The 19,017-nt window shown below is 37.1% G+C and overlaps 1 long non-coding RNA gene across 1 annotated transcript in view; it reads left to right on the plus strand.

The window, feature by feature from the left end:
- The first annotated feature begins 3,182 nt into the window (after positions 1 to 3,182).
- Positions 3,183 to 19,017, plus strand: part of LOC143160070 (uncharacterized) — a 35,191-nt gene continuing 19,356 nt past the window's right edge. The window contains exons 1-2 of the long non-coding RNA XR_012995315.1: positions 3,183 to 3,336; positions 11,172 to 11,267. This is a non-coding gene — a long non-coding RNA (uncharacterized LOC143160070). The remainder of the gene's footprint in view (positions 3,337 to 11,171; positions 11,268 to 19,017) is intronic.

Genomic DNA, 19,017 nt, shown 5'->3' on the forward strand with positions numbered 1-19,017 from the left:
TAATCTTTCAGCACGACTGCTTCCAGGCCTAATTTGAATTCAACTCTTTAGAATTAGAGTATGTGAAACAGGGTAAAATGTCAAATTTTAGGGCTGAGCACTTTGGCTGAATTCTAACAAAGCAGGTAAGCACATTAAACTTCAAGTTTTTGCGCAGCAACACTAACTATGGACGTTCACGAAATCATACGCTGTCCAGCGGCTTGCCGAGCTGAGGTTTTTTGCTCAGGAGTGCACTTTTAAAGTGAGTATCCCAATCATTCCCATTTGCTGTGCTTTACTTCATGTCATGAAGCAGTATCAGAAATTGCAAACTGGATTCTTTTTTAACTAATTATGAATTGAGGATGAGTACAGCAGATGAAGTCCAACTTCTAATGGGCATTTGGTCCGCAGAAGCTGATATCTGAGTAAACGCTCCTGAAACGCGTGTAGTGTGGCTGTTGTGTCCTCAGCACCAACTGTTTTGCTTGACAAGCCTTCTCCCGTGGGGCTGCGCTACTCGCTCACGCAGGTGGAACCTCAGTCTTCCACGTTAGAACTTTGTCTTTTTGCAGTCAGTCTGGTTCTCAGGATTTAAGGACAAAAGTGGGCATATTCCCTTATAGTCCAGGACACCTCAAGGGTGAGCCTCAGAGAAATTTAGAAAATAACAAGGAGTCTAGGTACATTGTAGAAAGGGATAAGAAAAGCCAAGCAAGGGTGGATTTTTTTAATTTATACAGAATACTCGTTTTATGATTGGTCTGCCTTTATCAACCTCAAAAAATTGTACAGTTTGTAAAGTTAGAGATAATGGCACAGAGTGCCAATATATATGTGTGTTGCATGGCTTCAGTATCACTGTACTTTATAAGGGTTATTGGGAAAGGAATGAGAATGCATCCAGAATTCTTTAATTTAAAAAAAAATAGGTGAGTTCTGGTTTTAGCACTTTAATATTACTTTTCTTTGGAATATATAGTCCCATGAATTTACATCTGTCAATTACATTTTAATAAATACAAGATTTACATGTATTATACAAAACAAAGAAAAAGGCTACACTGTGTAGCTAACCCCTCCAAAAAACTCGCTCAGCCTAACGTACAGAGTTTGGTTCTTAGCTGAATTAGAGAGATATACTATTTATGTCTAAGCTTTTTCTTTTTTTGTGGCTTTTTCTTCTGTGTTGTATTGCAATGTCATCTTTGAAGATGCTATTGGTGGAATTAATCACTTCTCCATATACCAGAGCACTGGCATCCTGAATTTGTTACATCAAAGGATATTGGCTGAGAAGACAAATAATTAAATGACCCGTAACACAGGTAAATGATACTCTTGGGATCAAAGGGATCCCCTATGAATGCTGTGTGCTGCTCTGTTCTGCCAGTCATAGAAAGTGTCATTTAGTTGCAATGGCTGCAGTGAGGTAGCTTTTGTCAGTCCTTCAAAGTGAGGGTTTTCCAAACAGGATCTTCCTGTTTGTTTTCCTTGTTTGCTAATTGTTCAGAAACCACTAAGATGAATGTAAGACTTGGTCAAATATCAGTTCATATGACATGGCTACATTAGTACCTGCAGGCTAGGCTTCTGAATCACTTTCAAGTGAAAGAGAAGACAGTCACCAGTAATCTGTTTTGGAAATGGATGGAGATGGCTGACTAAGAATTTTCTGGTGCAAGAAAATAGTATGCAAAAGGTATTACCTTTAAATCTTATCTTGAACCAAGACCATTATTTTTGGTCGTCTTTGAAAGTGAGTTAAGCTTAAGATGTTAAAATCACCCCTCTTCTAGTACAAGAGTGCCCACGTAGAAAGTTAGTGTAGAACAGCTACCGTAGCTGTAGCTTAGACTGTAAGAGCTTAGTTGCATAGAAATGCTGTAACGTGCCTTCTTTACGTATGTTTTCCGAGGAATCATGGATGCGTCTGTCAGTGCCTCTGTCCTCTCTTTCTTTACTCATTCCTCACTTTTTTGAATATAAAGATCTTATTCAGCTGTCAAGGTTAATACTTCACGTATCATTAGCTTTGAACTAGGTTGGATGTTTCACTGTGGTGCAAATAAATCATGAAACTAAAAATCTATATGAGTATTAGAAAGCAGAAATAATACCTGTGCTGTGAAGCAGTCATTCTTCATGTTATAGCTTCTCTGATTAGGATGGATAAGAGCTACTCTCCTGCAGCAAAATAATTTGAAAAATATGTATGTGTGTGATATAATATTTAGAAGAAGAATAAATTAAAGGTATTGTGTTTGTCTAGAAGTTGATGGCTGGATCACCAGCTAGTATAAATTTACATACTGCTATTGAGAGTCAGAGATATTACTAAATGGCTCAGTACTAAGAATAAAAACCTGAATATGTTGCCGGATAATATAAATATATTCCAATTCAAAATGAAGCAGAAGTCTATAGCTGCAAGAATTTTTGGAAGATTTATTAAATACTGTCTGTTATAGCAAAACATATAATCGGGTGTACGTATAAATTATCTTTTATGGATTTCAACTGTTAGCTTATGGTACACAAGTTCTATACTGCTGCAATAGTAATCTGGTATGATTAATTCTTTATGCAATTTCATGTAAAATAATTGTTCACACACGTTTGTTTTCTTTCTTAGTATTTTTTATTACTTCATTAAAGTTCATGGCTTAGATCCACATTTTTGGTGAGGTACTTTCCATCGCTTTTTAAAATTAACTTTCTCAACTAATGGTGCTCTTTCTTTTCTGCTTCTTACTGTTAATAATCTACTAAAGATTAATAAGGAGAACAACAGTCAGCAGGAAATACACCTATCAGTCAGTGCAGAAATAGTACACTTTATGGATAGAACTAAGGAGCAATGGCCACTAAATCTCAGAATAAGAAAATAATTACTTCACCTGTACGGTGTCTGTACTGGAAAGGATTGCTTCCCCTTTGGAGTCACACTTACGGGAATTTTTAATAAAAAATGAATTAACTTCAGCCCTGAGGATGTGGCCTTTAGGCTGAACAAGTCAATCCCCAAATTACAGTTCCTCTTCCCTAACTTGTGCCGTGAGCAGGAACAGGCTATTAAGTCTAAGTTGTCCCCTATCTGAATTCAACTGTAAAAAATTTCCTGACTTCGATAGAACCAGATTTACGTTATAGGAAAGATTTGTCTAATGCCAGGATCTTTACTTGTGTTCTCTACAGCTGGAAAACTGTACCGTATGTGATAGAAGTAACGGTATTATATCTGGCAGGAGAAGGAGGATACTCAAGAAGCGTAGAAATTACCTGCAGGAAGGTTTACAGCTGTTCAGGGTGGAAGATGACGTGTTGTCCTCTTACAGAGCACAAAAAATAAGCGTAAGTAGAACAATATCTCTGAATTGTGGATAACAGTAGAAGAGAGCACAGGATTTTAATCTGGTAAAGTATAACTGCCTGTCAGTAGTGAAGGGTTTTCCTCTTTACTGTGCGTGCATGGTTGCTTCCTTAACCTTCCTAACCTTCTCTTAATGGTTAGGCAAGTAATTAGGTGAGGATTGTATGATACCTTTAATGTTCCAGTGGCTGTTATAACTACAGACCATTAAAATTAGTTTTGTTGTGACTGGGCAACAATGTAAGAAGTGATTTTACCTCTGTACAGCGGTATCTGCCAACACGTCTGTGAAAGACTCAGTCTTTGCCTGTACAAGAAGGTTAAGTTGCTTTACTATGAAACGTTTTTAAAATAATACAGCTCCTGTGTGGATATTCTTACTTCAAAGTAGTTTCTTCACAGTTCAGCTTAAACATGTTTACAATCAGGTTCTTAACCAAAACAGATCCAAAGTGTATAATGATCAGTTCAGAGGATCTCTTCATGTGGAGAGAAATTTCTTTGCAGTATTTAACGCTAGTTTTTGTGTTGAGAGCCTTCAGGAAGAAGCTGAAATAAATCTCTATCTAATAGCAGCTTCTGTTTGCAATAGCAACCTCATGAGTAAGAACGCCACAGTACTTTTTCACACTTATACCTCTTTTCATTGTAGGGCAACATTTTACTGTCTATACCAGAGTTACCTGGTATCCAATCCTGCTATGCTCTCCCCTTTTAAAGTGGGATTATAAATCTTTGTAAAGCTGTGTCTCACTTAGCACGCGAAGTAGGACACAGGCCAGTGAAAACATGGATTGAGAATGTGCATGTAGATTTTTTTAATTCCATAATTTAATTAGTACACATGACATTTTTTAATAGACTTACTGTGCTGGAAGATTGGTCCCATATATCTTCTATTAGTTAAAAGATTGGAAAATTCACTTTAGTTCTGTTTAGAATTTATACAAAAACTTGGACTGTAACTCACAAGAAGGATTAAATGTGTATATTTGATTCGGATCTTCCAAGACACAATTCTGGGTTGTTAAGTGCTCTCTTATCTTTCTGTCAATGCAGAATATTTTTTTCCTGGATGTATCTCCCTGCAAACATGACTTGTTTTGGATGAGAACATTGGATGAGGAAAAGTGGTTTCTTTTTAATCAAAATAATTGCTTTGTAGATTAAATGTCTTCAAAACAATAATTTAAAAAAATAATGGAATTAATTAAAGACCAAAGAAACTCCATTTACAAAGAAACTCAATTTCCTGTTGCTTTTAAATAAAAAGTGCTAGAATCTGGATCCTCATTAGGTTCATTCATTCCAGAATGACTTGTAAACAGCTCATGAAACCACAAATGTCTAGTAGAGTGTTTTCTCTTAGAAAACTTGGTTTACATGGAGATATTCCACTAAATATGACACCTGAAGATAAAACCAATTATTTCTTATGTAATGTTATATCTTCTTTCCTTACTGAAGTACTATTGAGTTGAAGGAAATTATTAAAATAGCAGACCTTTAAAATGTCATTCACCTGGTCTGTGGGTGGTTTATTCACTATGTTATATGTATTCTTTGAACACCCATTTAAAAATCTAATTTAAAGTTTAAGCAAGGCAGAAGGTATTTCCAGCAAACACTCTATATTTTGCTAATTTTTAAATTTTGCTAATTTTTAAATTAACTTCCCATTTTATTTTATTTCACTTGTTTGTCTGTGTTTTCAATTCTAGTAACATTTAGTGAGCTCTTGGAAGGTTAATATGGCAAAAAAAACCCCAAACTATAAAAGTGGACTTGTCTTAGCAATAGCGTGTATACTGGGAGAGACAGTTCACAGGGTTTTTTATTACCAAGCCATTTAAAACAGTGTGAGACTATTTTTGCATTGAGAAAACTTGCTAGAATAAAATGAAGTGTTTTATTATTTAATCTGTTAATTAAGATATGGAAAGATCTTATAATACAAAGCCCTACGAGCCACTTCTCTTGAGAGGCAATGACTCCCGATGAGGTCCTGCACATACCACAGACATTTCCATGTGCAAGACCAAACTGGACTTTTACTTCTGATTGACGGTTTTCTTCCAGTTCAGAGTTAAAGAGGTACCGACTGTTGAGACACCTTTGTCTTCCCCAGAAGCAGGATGTGACCAATCACTTTTTAACTCAGTGAGAAGAGGGAATTGGGATGCAGCTGGCCGTGAAACACTGTGTCTGAGCTCTTGCAAGCTTCCTGCCCTGCACTCAGTATCTGCCCTTTGCAGGTTTCTGAACCAGGCTGTGGGAACACAGTGGGAAGGTCTTCTGCATGAGGCACCAGCTCCCACTGAGCTCCTGCAAGCAAAGCAACATGTCGCCTAAAAGTGTTGATATTTTCTGCTTATTATAAAAAGAGTGGACTAATGTATTTTACTGTAGGAGGCTTTGAGAAGGCCTAAACTGGAAAAGTGTTCCTGGAATTGCCTACCATTACCAAAAAGTGATTGTAATTTAGATATCAGTTTTCACAGTGAATTGATTTGTTTTAGGAAAACCATTTCTGAGCTAGCACAAGCTGTGTACATATCAGACCTCAGGCTGACAAATAAAGTCTCGACGACATATGAAAATATCCTTTTAGCAAATGGCTCTAACATTGATTTGGTCATGGATATGACCATATGTAGCCTGATTAATGTTTAAATTAATGATTAATATCAATTTGGGGGGGTAACAGTTTCATCTAAACATATGGTCTAGAAGAAGAGAGAGAATTTAATTTCCTAAAGATCAAATAGATTGGGATTTCTGAGGATCTGCCTTTTTGTCCCTCCCGCTATTTCATGAGCCCTGCTGTGGGGAAGACAAGTAGGGGAGTCAGGAAACATCAGGAAATGTAGCTAAGGGTGAAGAGAAACCAGTGTGGCAGTGTCAGTGGAGAAGATAGGGAAGTTAGCATGCAGCGAGACTTGGAGCTCTCTGCTATAGGTAGGGAGAACATTGCAAACTGATGGACTTGCATACCTGGCAGAACATCTTGGGAGAAGGCTGGGGGAAGGTATGCCTGATATGGAAAAATAAGAATTATTTGGCCCTGCATTAATTCTCCGTTCCATATAATAGCTAAAGACCAAATATATGCATTCTGGTGATCTGGGGAAACTGTCGAAAGGCTCTGAAAGGCACTTGTCCTCTTCTTCTAGAAAGAAATGGTGTGATATGGGATAAAACAGGGACTTTGGGTTAACGTTAGCTATCTGACAGAATAAGACATTCTCTTTACTTTCCTGAAAAACACCGACAATCTGAAAAGGATGCATCATAATTAGGCTGCTCAACAGCTACCATCTGAAGGTCTGTGATACAACAAGGTCAATTTCTTGATATTTTTACTCTTGTCACTGTGGTGAGGAATGAAATGAGTTCTCCTTCCCCGTATATGTTGTACCTTGTAGCCCAGCCCAGAGCTCTTCCAGTCATCTCCTAATATGCAAAAGGGAATCTTCTAACAATTAGCTTATGAGCTACTTTGTCCTTCCCCTTGCTTCTTTTCACTTATGGCCAGAAGCAGCAGTGCTGGTGTAGTACTGGTGCTTGAGACCTAAGGAAATGTGTAGGATCCAAAAACTGAAAAACTGCAGAAATGCTTTGTCTGTGAGGCAAGAAGGATCAGTTCCAACCTCAGCCTTGGAAGTTCAGCAGATCTTCCAGACTTTAGGGAGAAAGAGGCATTGCTTCATTAGCCATACCTGCCTTATGAAGAAATAGAGGACTTCAGTATCAAGTTTGAGTGAGGCACCTTTCAAGAGCAGCAAATCAACCTAATTTTTTAAAGCATACTATAAACTTTCTAAATATCTGAAATCAAAAGCAATGCTTGAATATAGATGCCATTATACGGAGAATTTTAGAAAATATTTGCCTGGTACTTTTCAGTCAGCTTCAGCAGCTTATTAATGTTAATGTAAATTCAGTAACTACTATAATACTACTATACAGTTTCATTGTAGAAATATTATCTTCCAATGCCGATGTTCTGTTGACTGAACAGATAGAAAAGTAAATACACTGCTATTAAATATACTTTATACATGACTGAAAAGCATGAAAGAAACCAAATGTAGCTTCTGAATTTAAAGTTTCTCCTTTCGGAATTTAGAGCAGATGTGGTCTGTAAAAAAGCCCTGGTAGTTTTATTAAGGCCATGAAGAGGGGTTGTAAAAAGGTGCTGAAGCAGCTTCACGGGTCTTGGTTCATTAACTCTAATTGTCACGTCTGGATTCCATCTGATGGATGATCAGGTCCTTCCTTTCTGATATCCTTTTTCTCACTGTCTTCAGGTGACCAGCTTCCAGAGCTACCTCTTTCAGAAGTATTTCCAACAGTGGGCCTGGGTAATATTCTAAATCACTTCGGTCATACTTGAACGTGTCCTTTTATTGTTGGATTTGCTCCTTTTCTTGTACTTTTCCTGTGTGGAGCTTTCCTCTGGAGAGAATAGAGCCATCATTAATGAAAAGCATTTTAGATTCTGAGAGATTATGTTATATAAAAGTTTTCCTACTTGACAAGACTTATTTTTGGAGGTCAGAAAATTCTTACGTGCATTAAAAATAGAAAATGTAAAAGCCTTATTGAGCACCAAGTGTCTTCTGATTTCAGGCTTGATATGAGGGAGTGAAGAGGCAATGTTTTACATACCACCCACATAAGACAACTACATAATTTATAGTATGTGGCCATCTGTGTGTTTCCCAAGTTCTTGGTTCTTTATTAGAATTAAATGTGTGCCAAAAGCACAACATTAACTCTACAGGCAGTGGAAAAGAATATTCCTCCCTTTATCTCAAGCTGTTTGTGACTGAAAGTTATGTCATGATCGTTTGGTGTCCTAAGAAAAGTAATTAATGCTTTCAGACCAATGTCAAATAGCATCTCTCTTTTTAGCAGTAAATATATTTATGTGGGCACAGAACTACCTGTTTTCCCCACTAGAATTAAAATATGCAAAAAATTTTCAGAACTTGGAATTTGTTTGGCAAGTCTAATTCCAAAGCAGAGCTAAAACCTCATGTCATGGTAACAGAAGGAATAGTCTTTCATAACTATGAAAGATTACAATTTGATTGGCTTTCAGTGTGATTTAAGTACTGTTAAGTACAATTCTTTAAAATAAGTAAATAAATAACGCTGTGTTGTTAAACATTAATTTCATTAGCATCATTGGTAGTAGGGAATCTTCTGAAATCAAGAGAAATAAAAGCTGTAAATCTGAACACATTTTCTGAGTTTATAAAATCAAAGTCTAAGATTCCATAATGTTGTCTTTTCTTGGCTGTTAATATTGTTATAAGTATTCAAAAATCTTTAATTTTATATCCCTGATAGACTTTGCCAAAATAAAATAATCAAGTAACTGAACTTGTGAAAGTTATAACACTTCTCATGTTACTGTTTTTAAATCTGTTGAATTGTTTATACCTGTAGACCCTAAAGTTTTGAAAAAAATTTTTATAAATCCCTTTTGCCATTATTAGCAGACAGATAACTTCCTAGAATTATTACCAACATTAGATATCTATAAATGTATTTATTTTTTTAAAATGTTTTTTCAAGTGTATGCCTTTTTTTGTTAATGAATTTGTTTTCCTTCAGAATGCCACCATCATGGGATATTCCTATCAGAATTGTCTGATACTGATTTCTCAAAATCCTATTGGCATTTCTGTTTCTTTTAAAATATTTCCCGTATTGTAAAATAGGAAGAAATGTCACAGGTAAACTGAGTATCCTACTTCCCACTTCTGTTAACTTGTTAAAAAGGTCACTTTACTAACTGATAAATGCACTTGGATATAGCTATCTATATGACCTATGAATGTTAGCACAGTATTATTCTGTTTGTTCAGGTTTATTATCTGAGCAGCGGTTTAATTCTTCTAGTTATAATCCTAAAAAATACAATATGCATAACAAAATTAAAATAGCCTGTCTTACCCATGTTTCAATATGCCTTGTGACTTTTATTAAAAGAATCTTCCTATTCTCTCAAAAAAATTTGTTGCCGCTCTATAGTATAAACTCACTATTTCATTCTGGGCTCTACATATCAGCATTAACTTAATTCTTTTACAGCCTCCACTTTTCTATTATTTATTCTAAGTCAGGATCTAACTGATCCCGATTTAGCCATGGAATGCCAAGATCATTAATCTATAATTCTGCAGTTTTCTCCATCGTATCCGTGTGTCTGAGAGCATAAAACAGAGATGAAAACTGATGAATTATTCGCCAGCATCTCTGGTCTTTAGTCTCACCACAGTTTTGTATTTTTCTCTGAAAATTGACTTTTTCCCTGCATTTTATCTATAGGTGAGGAGCTCACTGGCCTTATTTTTGCACTGCAATATCTTAACTTCAGCCTGTTGTGGGCCTTTTTAATTTTCTTTAAGAACAGAAGGAAGTGAGGGGTGTTTAAATATACTCATAAACCATTTTTATGCAAACCTCTCACTTCTTCAATCTCCAGTGTTAATTTACTTCTTTGGCTTCCACTGGGAAGCTCTACTAATTTCCTCCATGTTACAGTTTCATATGCATCCTAGTCCATGTTTTCAGATGTTTGACCTTTATTAGCTATATAAAATAGAATATAGTTTCTGCTTTCATAGCATCCAAACCCTGAAATTCATCATTAGGGAGTTACTCCATTTCCGGTTCTTTTCTCTTGGACCACCATTAGTTGTTTTTAAATTGGCTTAGAGTCTTTGCATAAGCTGAACATACTTAGGCTCTGATATCTGATCTATACAATCTGCCATCAAAGAAAATGAGGCCAACATATATTTGACCTGTTGCATAAATTTGCAGCTAGGAAAAATATTACATTCCCTTAGAAGAATGCTGGTGCCTTTAGAGGTTGTGAAGTCTAGTTTGATTTTCTTTTATTTTTTTTTTCTTTTTTTGTTATTCCCTCATCTCCATCTACTCCTCCGTACTTGCTCCATAATTGGCTGGTCCTGAAGTCCTATAGGCATCTGTCTTCTTACCTTTAAAACATGCACTTTTGTTTTTACAGCCTTCCAAAGTGCAGTTATCCAATACTTAAAATATTTGTCTAACCTGTCCTTTAATTATCTTCTCCTGTATTTGAACTGTTACTGGACTCAGGTCTTTGCTCTTGCCTTGGTAACATACCTGTTTTGAATTGTTCTTTCTGTTTGGGCTCAGAAGTCTCATTTGTCTCATTTAGGCTATGGCCTGTATCAAACATGGCCAATTTATGTTAGTGTAACAAGTTACAGATGAGCCATCCTACATGTTCATGTGAGTGTTCTTAACTTGCCCCACATGCAAGGAAAGTGCTGTTAGTTTGCATCTCAGTGAAAGACGTTTTCAAAATCCCTGTGTTTAAGATACCCAAGTGTAAGTTCATACATAGAGGAACAGGCAACGTAGACTGTTTCTAGAGGGAGGAGGTGACACAGAGTTATAGAAATGTAGAATAGGAGGGGGGGTGCTTGGGATTATCTAGTCACTATTAATTTCTAATGCCTTTGGTATTAATTGCCTCACCATGTTTCCATTTTTTATAATTCTTTTCTGATATGAAGAGGGCACTGAAAAGCAGCTACGTTTTTTACCTTAATAAAAGCAGCTATGTTTTTTACCTTAATTTTGCCCTGTTTTGCCTTTGTATGTTTAATTCTGCCTCACTGAATGCTAGTATTTTCTCTTTCTCCTGCACCTCCTGACCCATTAGATTATCTACTATGGAAATCCCATTAACAATCTCTGAATCTTTTGAATTTATTTATTTTTTTTTTAATTTTAAGAAATCTGTTAGCTTCCCTCAGGTTGGAATGAGTTCTTGAGAAGGTTTATGGAAGTCAGGAGCATCCTTTGCCGTGGAACAGGGAATACAGAAGTCTTCAACTTAGAGGTTAGTAGATTCCTCATTTTATTTAGATGGAAGTCGCATGAAATCCAATCGTGATGAGGAAATATGTTGATTTAAAAGACCTGACATTTTAAAACAGGGTTTATAAATAATTTTTCTATTTAACCCTAGGTATCAGTCTTATTTAGTAGTGAAAATACCTAGAGAAGGGAAGATTTTTTTTTTTTAATCAAGGCATCAAAAATTTATCTTCCCTGATATACACCAGTTTGAGCACAGATTTATGGCGTTTTCACAGAAATCTACCCCCACCCTTCCTTTCCACTCCATCAGCCACAAACAAAAGATACATGGAATTCAAGGCTATATAGTGAAGAATACAGGAAACTAAAAGAAAACAAATTTTATTTTGAGGTATGTTTCCAAGATTCCAGCCAGGTCATGCAAAAGCCTACCTAAAGTCACTTATCTGTGCTTCTACAGCTGCCTTTATGCTTCACAGGGACTGTTAAGTACTGGCCTGATGAGAGCTGCCTGGGTTCTGTGAAGGCAGAGGTAGAATGAGAGTTCAGGGGAACAGAAGGGAACGTAAAAGCCAAGAAAAAGTGTGAACTAATTCAGACACATTTCAAATGTTTCTAGCTACAAAATGAGTCTGAGTACATGCTCATACAGGTAGCTTTGCAATATCTTAATAATCTTCTAGGGCACAAAACCAGGAGAGATCCCTGAGATTAACGAGCCTTTTTTGTCCTATATTATTTCAGATATGAATTCTCCTACACAGAAAGAACTGGGAAGCCTCTATCCTACTTGCAAAACATAGTCCTCAAAAAGCCCTTTCTAAAGACCACTCACACAGATGGGCTGCAAGAGTATCATATTACTAAGGGAAAAGTAGAATTAGTAGACAGAAAAAAACAGGAGCTGGTGGAGTAATCTTATTTATTGCCTTCTTCTAACCCAAACTGTTAGGTTTTTTTATCTGGGAAGGACTCCTCAACCTCTCTGGCACTTACTCTGCTATATATTTATCAGCAACATTTACCTCCCAGGGAGAGGAAAACTGTTGTATCCTTCTGAGTTTAATAAGAAAGTCATCCAATCCACGAGTGTTACCCAACAATTCAAAAGCAATCCTGTGACTCCAATATGGATTGAGTTTAGTCCTAAAATAATATATACTAATTCTTTAGGGATTCCTGGGAAAGTCTTAATGTTCAGTTCTAATTCCCACATCATCGGTTTGAAAACACAGGGCTGTTTTTTCTTTCTTTTCTATCCTCCCCTGTAGTGCTTTTCAAAGGTGGCTTATTTTCCCTGAGTTTTGCCACAAAAGGGAGTTAGTAAACTTTAAAGCTTATATGTTGGGAGGCAAAGAAGTGACATGAAAGTACCCTGGTAATGTTTCTGTGTGTGAGAAGACTTGCTGTAGGCCTATGAGGTTTCTCCAGAAGTTTTCTCAGAAAAAAAGCAAGACAATAAAACTATCTTGCTCCTAATGCCTAGACCCCTTGAATTTTGTGCTTGATTTTGCTATAACTGTCTTTGAATACCTCCATTTTATTCTGATCAGCACAAGGCATTGCATGGTCTGCTCATTGTGCCATTTTTGAGTTGAAAGCCTGAATTCAATCTGCGCTTGACAGAGCAGTGGCCGATGATGTTTATGAATGGAAGCATCTTCCTGGTGCTTACACAGAGTGAACAGGAGGCAGGGAAGAAAAGCAGTTGTTGCTACGGGGTTTTCCTCCTGCCAGTTAAATGATCTAATTAGCCAAGCACCCATTCTGGTTCTCTCCGGTGCTGCCCTGGGAATCTTCTCCTTCCTGGTAGTGTGCCTTTTTTGACGCTTTCTGCCCCACCCTCCAGCAATTTGGCATAGGTCCCCCAGTGAAACAGGAGCACAGCCATCACTTACATTACAATCACTTAGCTGTTAAGACCATTCATGTAGGAAGTGGAAAACTTCATTTCAGTGCCTTCCTTAAAGGAGCCTAAATACACCAAAGAAAGTGCTAACCACCAAATTGTATCCTAAGCTGAAAGCACAATCTATCCTGTTGCAAGTGTGCAGAAAATAATTAAAATTCAGTAGGCTTCTGCTGCGGTTTGTGCACTTGCCCAGAGGAAGGTGCACAAGCAAGTCTTCTGAAAAGAAGAGTTAGTTTGTTTATGTTGCTCTGGCGACTTTGTACCACTGGGAAAGCATTGAGCCCAGTATTAAGAAGGCAGATCGTGCCTCCTGTACAGCCCTGATGGGTCCTGTGGACCAGCATGTGGTGGGATTTGGGACTCAATGCTATGTACAGCATTGCGTTTGGCCTGATGTGGACAGATTCCTGCTCAGCATACAGGGTATAGGACTTACTGGATCGGCTTAAAAGGTACATCTTGCCTAGTATCCTCTCTGACAGTGACCATTAGCAAATACTTACTAACTCTTAGAGAAAGAGTTAAAGAAACAGACATGTATAGAGTGAGTCTTTCCCAAAGGATCCTGTTCTCATGAATTTAGGATGTTCTCAGATGTTTAGGAACTTCTTTGGTCGGCATGGCCAGCCTATGCACAGCAACTGACATGTTCAGCTCTGGGTTCAGATGCCTAAAAGTTAGGGGAACCAAGTCCTTCCTCAGGTATGATCCTAAAACTTTTCTAGTCTTCTTTCTTATCACCTTCATCCATCCCTTCCTCTTCTGGCCTCTATGCCTTTAAAGACTTTCACACTCCTAGTAACTAAAATTGCGTATAAATTACATTCAGCCAAAGGAATCACTGTAATTATTTCAGATTAAATACATTCTTTTATTTAATTATTTAGCAATTGCCTGCAAATTTTCACCTCTAAGGCCATGTCTGTATTGCCATACAGATGGTTGTGTTTCAGCATTTCCTATAGTTCAATCCAGCGTAGGCTCTACTGTTACTAAATAGCTGCACCGTGGGTGGTCCCATACAGCTTTTTTTTCTAACAAAGTGTAAAAAGGCCCTATGTTGCCATTGTGCAGTGATAGCCTGGTTTTAGTACTACATCTGCAAATTCCGCTACAAGCTATACTCAACCCCTCCAAACCTCCATAAGTCTTAAGAGAAATATATATATGTGCAAATATATATAGTATAGAGAAGAATAGTAAATATAAAAATCCTCCCACATTAGCAGGTCTAATTCTCTACCATTTTAAAATGCTTTATTTTAAATCGTGAAATTAGGAACATAATTATAGTACAGTCTCCCACTTTCAGTATCTTCAAACAATTGAATGCTTGGGGTACTTAAATTTTGAGAATGTCGTCTTCTTGTGTTAATCTTCCATTAGGTGTAATACTGGTCTTAAATACACATTTTCTATCTTGGCTTTAGGATTAAAAGTTGTTCTTTTGAGCATGAATCACATATAGTTTTATTACTGATTTGTGAAAGGGACATTCAGGTCAACAAAAGCTTTCTCTTCACAGGATATTGTAAAGTGGGTATCTGTCATTTTTTAAACTGCATCAGAAGGAAAGTAATAAGGAAACTTTCAATGATAAAGAAAAAAATAAAGGAAAGCTGGAATGTGCCTTCATCCTCTCATATATCTAAGGATGTCATGACCACTTATTTGCTGCTCCAATAATATTCTTAGATGAGACATGCTACGACTGTGGTCAGTCCTAAAAATGGTTCTGAATGGATTCTGATTCTGAAGCCCAAGTGAGTCTTTCCCACTGGTTTCAGTAAACTCCATTTCTAAGTACTCCCAACAGTAAAAGGGAAATATGCCACTTACTAAGGAGTCTTGTATGTTCAGGTAACTTTATTCAATTTAAAAAGCATTATTAAAATCTCTGTTCTGAAACCCAAGTAATACTTATATATTCTGTGTCCATAATGTAGCGTAACTTCTGTTCTAAATTGCATAAGGATATTATTGCAGTGTTTAAAGCAGTTATTGAAAAATACCTTTATTTTATTGCTACATTATCAAACAAGAATGGTAAGAAGCTCACATTTATGGCTGATTTTAAAACAAGGAACGTAAATTCCAAAATTCCAAATTCTTTTTTATCAAATTAACCAAAATTTTACTATCATCTCACTACTTAAGTGGGTAGGATACTTCTGAATATTTTATAATACAGATATAGTTTTGGCCTCTTATTAGGGAGATACTTAAAGTACTTTAAAGACCTTTCACACAAGGCAAAATCAAACACTAATGACAGAAGGAACATAGTTGTTAAAGAAAGGTGATTATCATAGCAGAGCCTAAAAAATACTGATTGCATTATTTTAAGCAGTGACACAATCTTTAATAAGACCTGAGAGCAGCCTGAGAATAGTTAAGCAGAAGAAAAAAAAAACATTTAGGACTGTGTAATCTCACAGTCTTTGACATTATTAATTAGGCCACCCCATGGGGCTAAGCAAAAAAAAAAAGCTCCCTAAACCTGACTATTTTGCTCGTTTAGATTTTGAAAATATTGACTGCTAGAGCAGAATGCATCAAGCATATGAATTGTGCTATTGCCCCTCCTCATGGAAAGAAATAGATACTGAACTATCAAATGAATGTAGGTTACTAAGCATTGTTACCAAGATGGTGAAAAAGGTCCCTTTGTGACTAAAGAAAGGTTAAACATTAATTCCCCAGGTTTCCTTCTGCAGATCTACCACTGTTGTTATGTGCTTTGATTTTCCCTAATAAGAGCAAGTGCACAGCCAAGTCTCTTTATTCCTGAAATTATACTTTGTAGGTTTCATAGGTAACACACAGGTGAGGATTGATGAAGCTGGGATGTTTCCATGGAAATGTGAAAAACTTTACTATGAAATGCAAAGGTTTTTATTTAAAAATTATTTAGGAATTCCTAATAATTGGTTAAGAAAATTCGTATTACACGGTTAAGTCTTTCCTTTTCCTCAGTGTTTTGTTCTCTGGTGTAATCAGATTTACTTACTAGTACAAAACAATGCTCTCAATGTTACTCTTTTTTTTTTTTTTTTTAAATTTCTTGCAGTGCTCAGGACTTGGCCTTTTCATTCTGTAAAGTAGTAGCTGATGTTACAACATTCATTGTTTCCTTTGATTGGATTTTGGAAGTTTTGGCTTCCAGAAATGGCTGATGTCATTTTTCTAGAAATAATCTGTTCTTTGTAAATGTGTAATCATTGAGGTTGCTTGAGCCTTTATTTTTATAAGAAAGAGAAATAGAAGGGGTTTTGCCTGCAGATTTGTGTGCTTGCAGTATTCCATGTGACTCCATGGCCTTACAAGGCTCACCAGCAGTTTGTAATCGAAAGAAATTCTCGTTAGAGAAATCATGGAAATATTAAACTCCCCTAATATATAACATATTAATAGTATTATATGCACATTATATGTGCATATAATATCTTAATAATAATATAATATCTTGTGCATATAATATCTTAATAATAATAATATATGCACATATATGGTTTCATTCTCATGTTCTTCTTTGGGTTTTTTGGTCAATACAAGTCCCGTTATAGGTCTCTGCACCCCGTGTGAGCAAACTGAGATTCAGTTAGCCAGGCATGCGTGATGAAACTGTGTGTACTGCTGGCATACTTCAGTACCCTCTAGTATTGCTTATGATATAAAGGGTAAAGCAAACTCAAATGCATATCGTTTCTTGTCACTACCCATGGGAGCTAGGCAGAATCTCTGTGTCTTTCTGCGTAATGTATAGTTCAGTTAGTCAGCTGTATTCATACCTAATATGGCCATCCTGGCTTCCAACATACTTTATTTAAGCTTTGGCTGTATAGAAGGCTCCTAAGATGTAGATCGGATGATCTCCACTCAGATTTACAATCTGCCCTGCAGGACAGCTCTGCCTGACACAGTGCTTTGTTTAGTATATGTCGAGGGGATATAGCATTCCCTGTCTCTACCTTTCCTGAGAAGTGTAGGCCGATGGCTCACGCCGCCTCCCAGAAAATGCTCTTAATGAAGAGTTGTAAGAAGTGTTTGAGGTGTTCTTTTAAGAGCAGCCCTGCTTCGAAGCTGCATTTATTAAAAGTTTCAGGAAGAAGAGTCACCCGTACAGGAGAGAGAGGCTCCAGACACATGCTGTTAGCTGACATTTGTGAGACATCCCAGTCAGTGATGCCTGGGTCTGTGGCAAGGGCTTTATTCCCTATTATTTCCCATCCCAGAAGAGAAAGTTAGATGGTAATTCACTTCCCTTAACAAGGACATCAAAAGTACTTTAAGTTCTAGTGTTTATACACTTTATATGTTTTATGTATATGTTTGTACATTTTATCCGATGACCAGGTAAATTTTATTCAAGATACCTAAGCAGTCTCCAAAGCAGAGATCAGATTCAAAACTTCCCAGCCCAAGGTATTTTTCTCTTGTGATCAAACAGCCAGGCTACCTCCTTCTTGTTCTCTCTTTTGTGGAGGGGAGCTTGCACTCCTTCTATGCAGTAGCAAACTGACAGCAGCCATTGGAGCCTGTCCCGTGGTCTGGCCTTACAGACCCTCCTGGAAAGGGTATCTTTTCATTTGAAGCCTCTCAGGTTTGAGAATGACTTTAAGCTGACCCATACCTCCTAAATCCTGGTTGACTGGCTATGGTAGAAAAAGAGCTGCTGCTTTTCCATCTGCATGCTCACAAAGGCTCAGTCCTTCATGTATCCAAGCAGACGGTAAGTGCCGAGACCGGAGACGCTGAAGTTCAGAGCTGCGCTTGTAACTCCCGTTTCCTACTGACTAACCTCCCAGCCGCCATCTCTTCTGTACAGATAGTTAGGCACTGAGCTCAGGGTATTCTAAGTCATCAGGCTGGAACAAGTCATTGAAAAACTCGAGTATGGTGTTTAACACAGTCAGTGTGCTGCCTCTACTTTCACAGAAGGATGGTATTTACCTTATAGTAACTAGAGCTTTTTGAAATACCATTTTTATCACGTGAATCCCACAGCTCATTTTTAGTGAATATAGACAGAATCCTTCCCCAGATTTCTGTGTTAGTGGCAGAGTTATGGACTTTGTACCAGTGGGGAGAGAGAAGGCATCGGGGTGCCTGTATGAAAAAAGGCATCTTAAAGAATTTAAGTAATTTTAATTTAAGGAACTTTTTAAAATAGTGGTTTAGTATAGGCAATCCTTCCTTTTCTTCCTCTATATGTATAACTGCTTTTCTTTCCAGGAAAAAAAAGTGTATTTATAAATAAGGAGAAACAAATTTTATGGGGCAAGTATTGCTTGCTAGTACCTTCCTTACTGTTTTGCCATTTGGATTATGCTGTGTAAGTGGAGCAAAACAGTAAATTCATTGCACCAAAATTCAATTAGTGCATATGAAATCAAGTTTTCCTCAGGCGAAAGTCTGCTAAGTGAAGAGAACTCCCTTGCATGCACCTGCGTTTGGAATAGCTTGTCATGCTATGGAGATATGAATAGCAAGACAGGCATTTTAATCTTCTGACTTGAGATTTCAATTCTGTCAGACACTGCTGAGAGCAAGGCTTCCAGGAATTCATATGTTGTTTCTGGTCTTTGCAAGATAATTCTTCTCCAAGTAGCACAGCCAGTGGCTCACGGTGATTAGCGAACTCCCTCCAGTGGGAGATTTATTGCATGAACTCTACTTGAAACTGTGCTCTTCTAATGACTCTCCTCTTTGGCAGCAAATGCATCATAAGCTATTAATGTCTTCTCCCTTTTACCTTTCTACAATAAATCTGTAATCTTTTATATTTCTTAAAACAAAACTCTGTAAAGCACATTGTGCTTTGCTTCAAGGAGCTGTGGTTTGGTTCCTGAGAGGG

This window comes from Aptenodytes patagonicus, chromosome 4, assembly GCF_965638725.1.
Source record: "Aptenodytes patagonicus chromosome 4, bAptPat1.pri.cur, whole genome shotgun sequence".
Taxonomy (NCBI): Eukaryota; Metazoa; Chordata; class Aves; order Sphenisciformes; family Spheniscidae; genus Aptenodytes; species Aptenodytes patagonicus.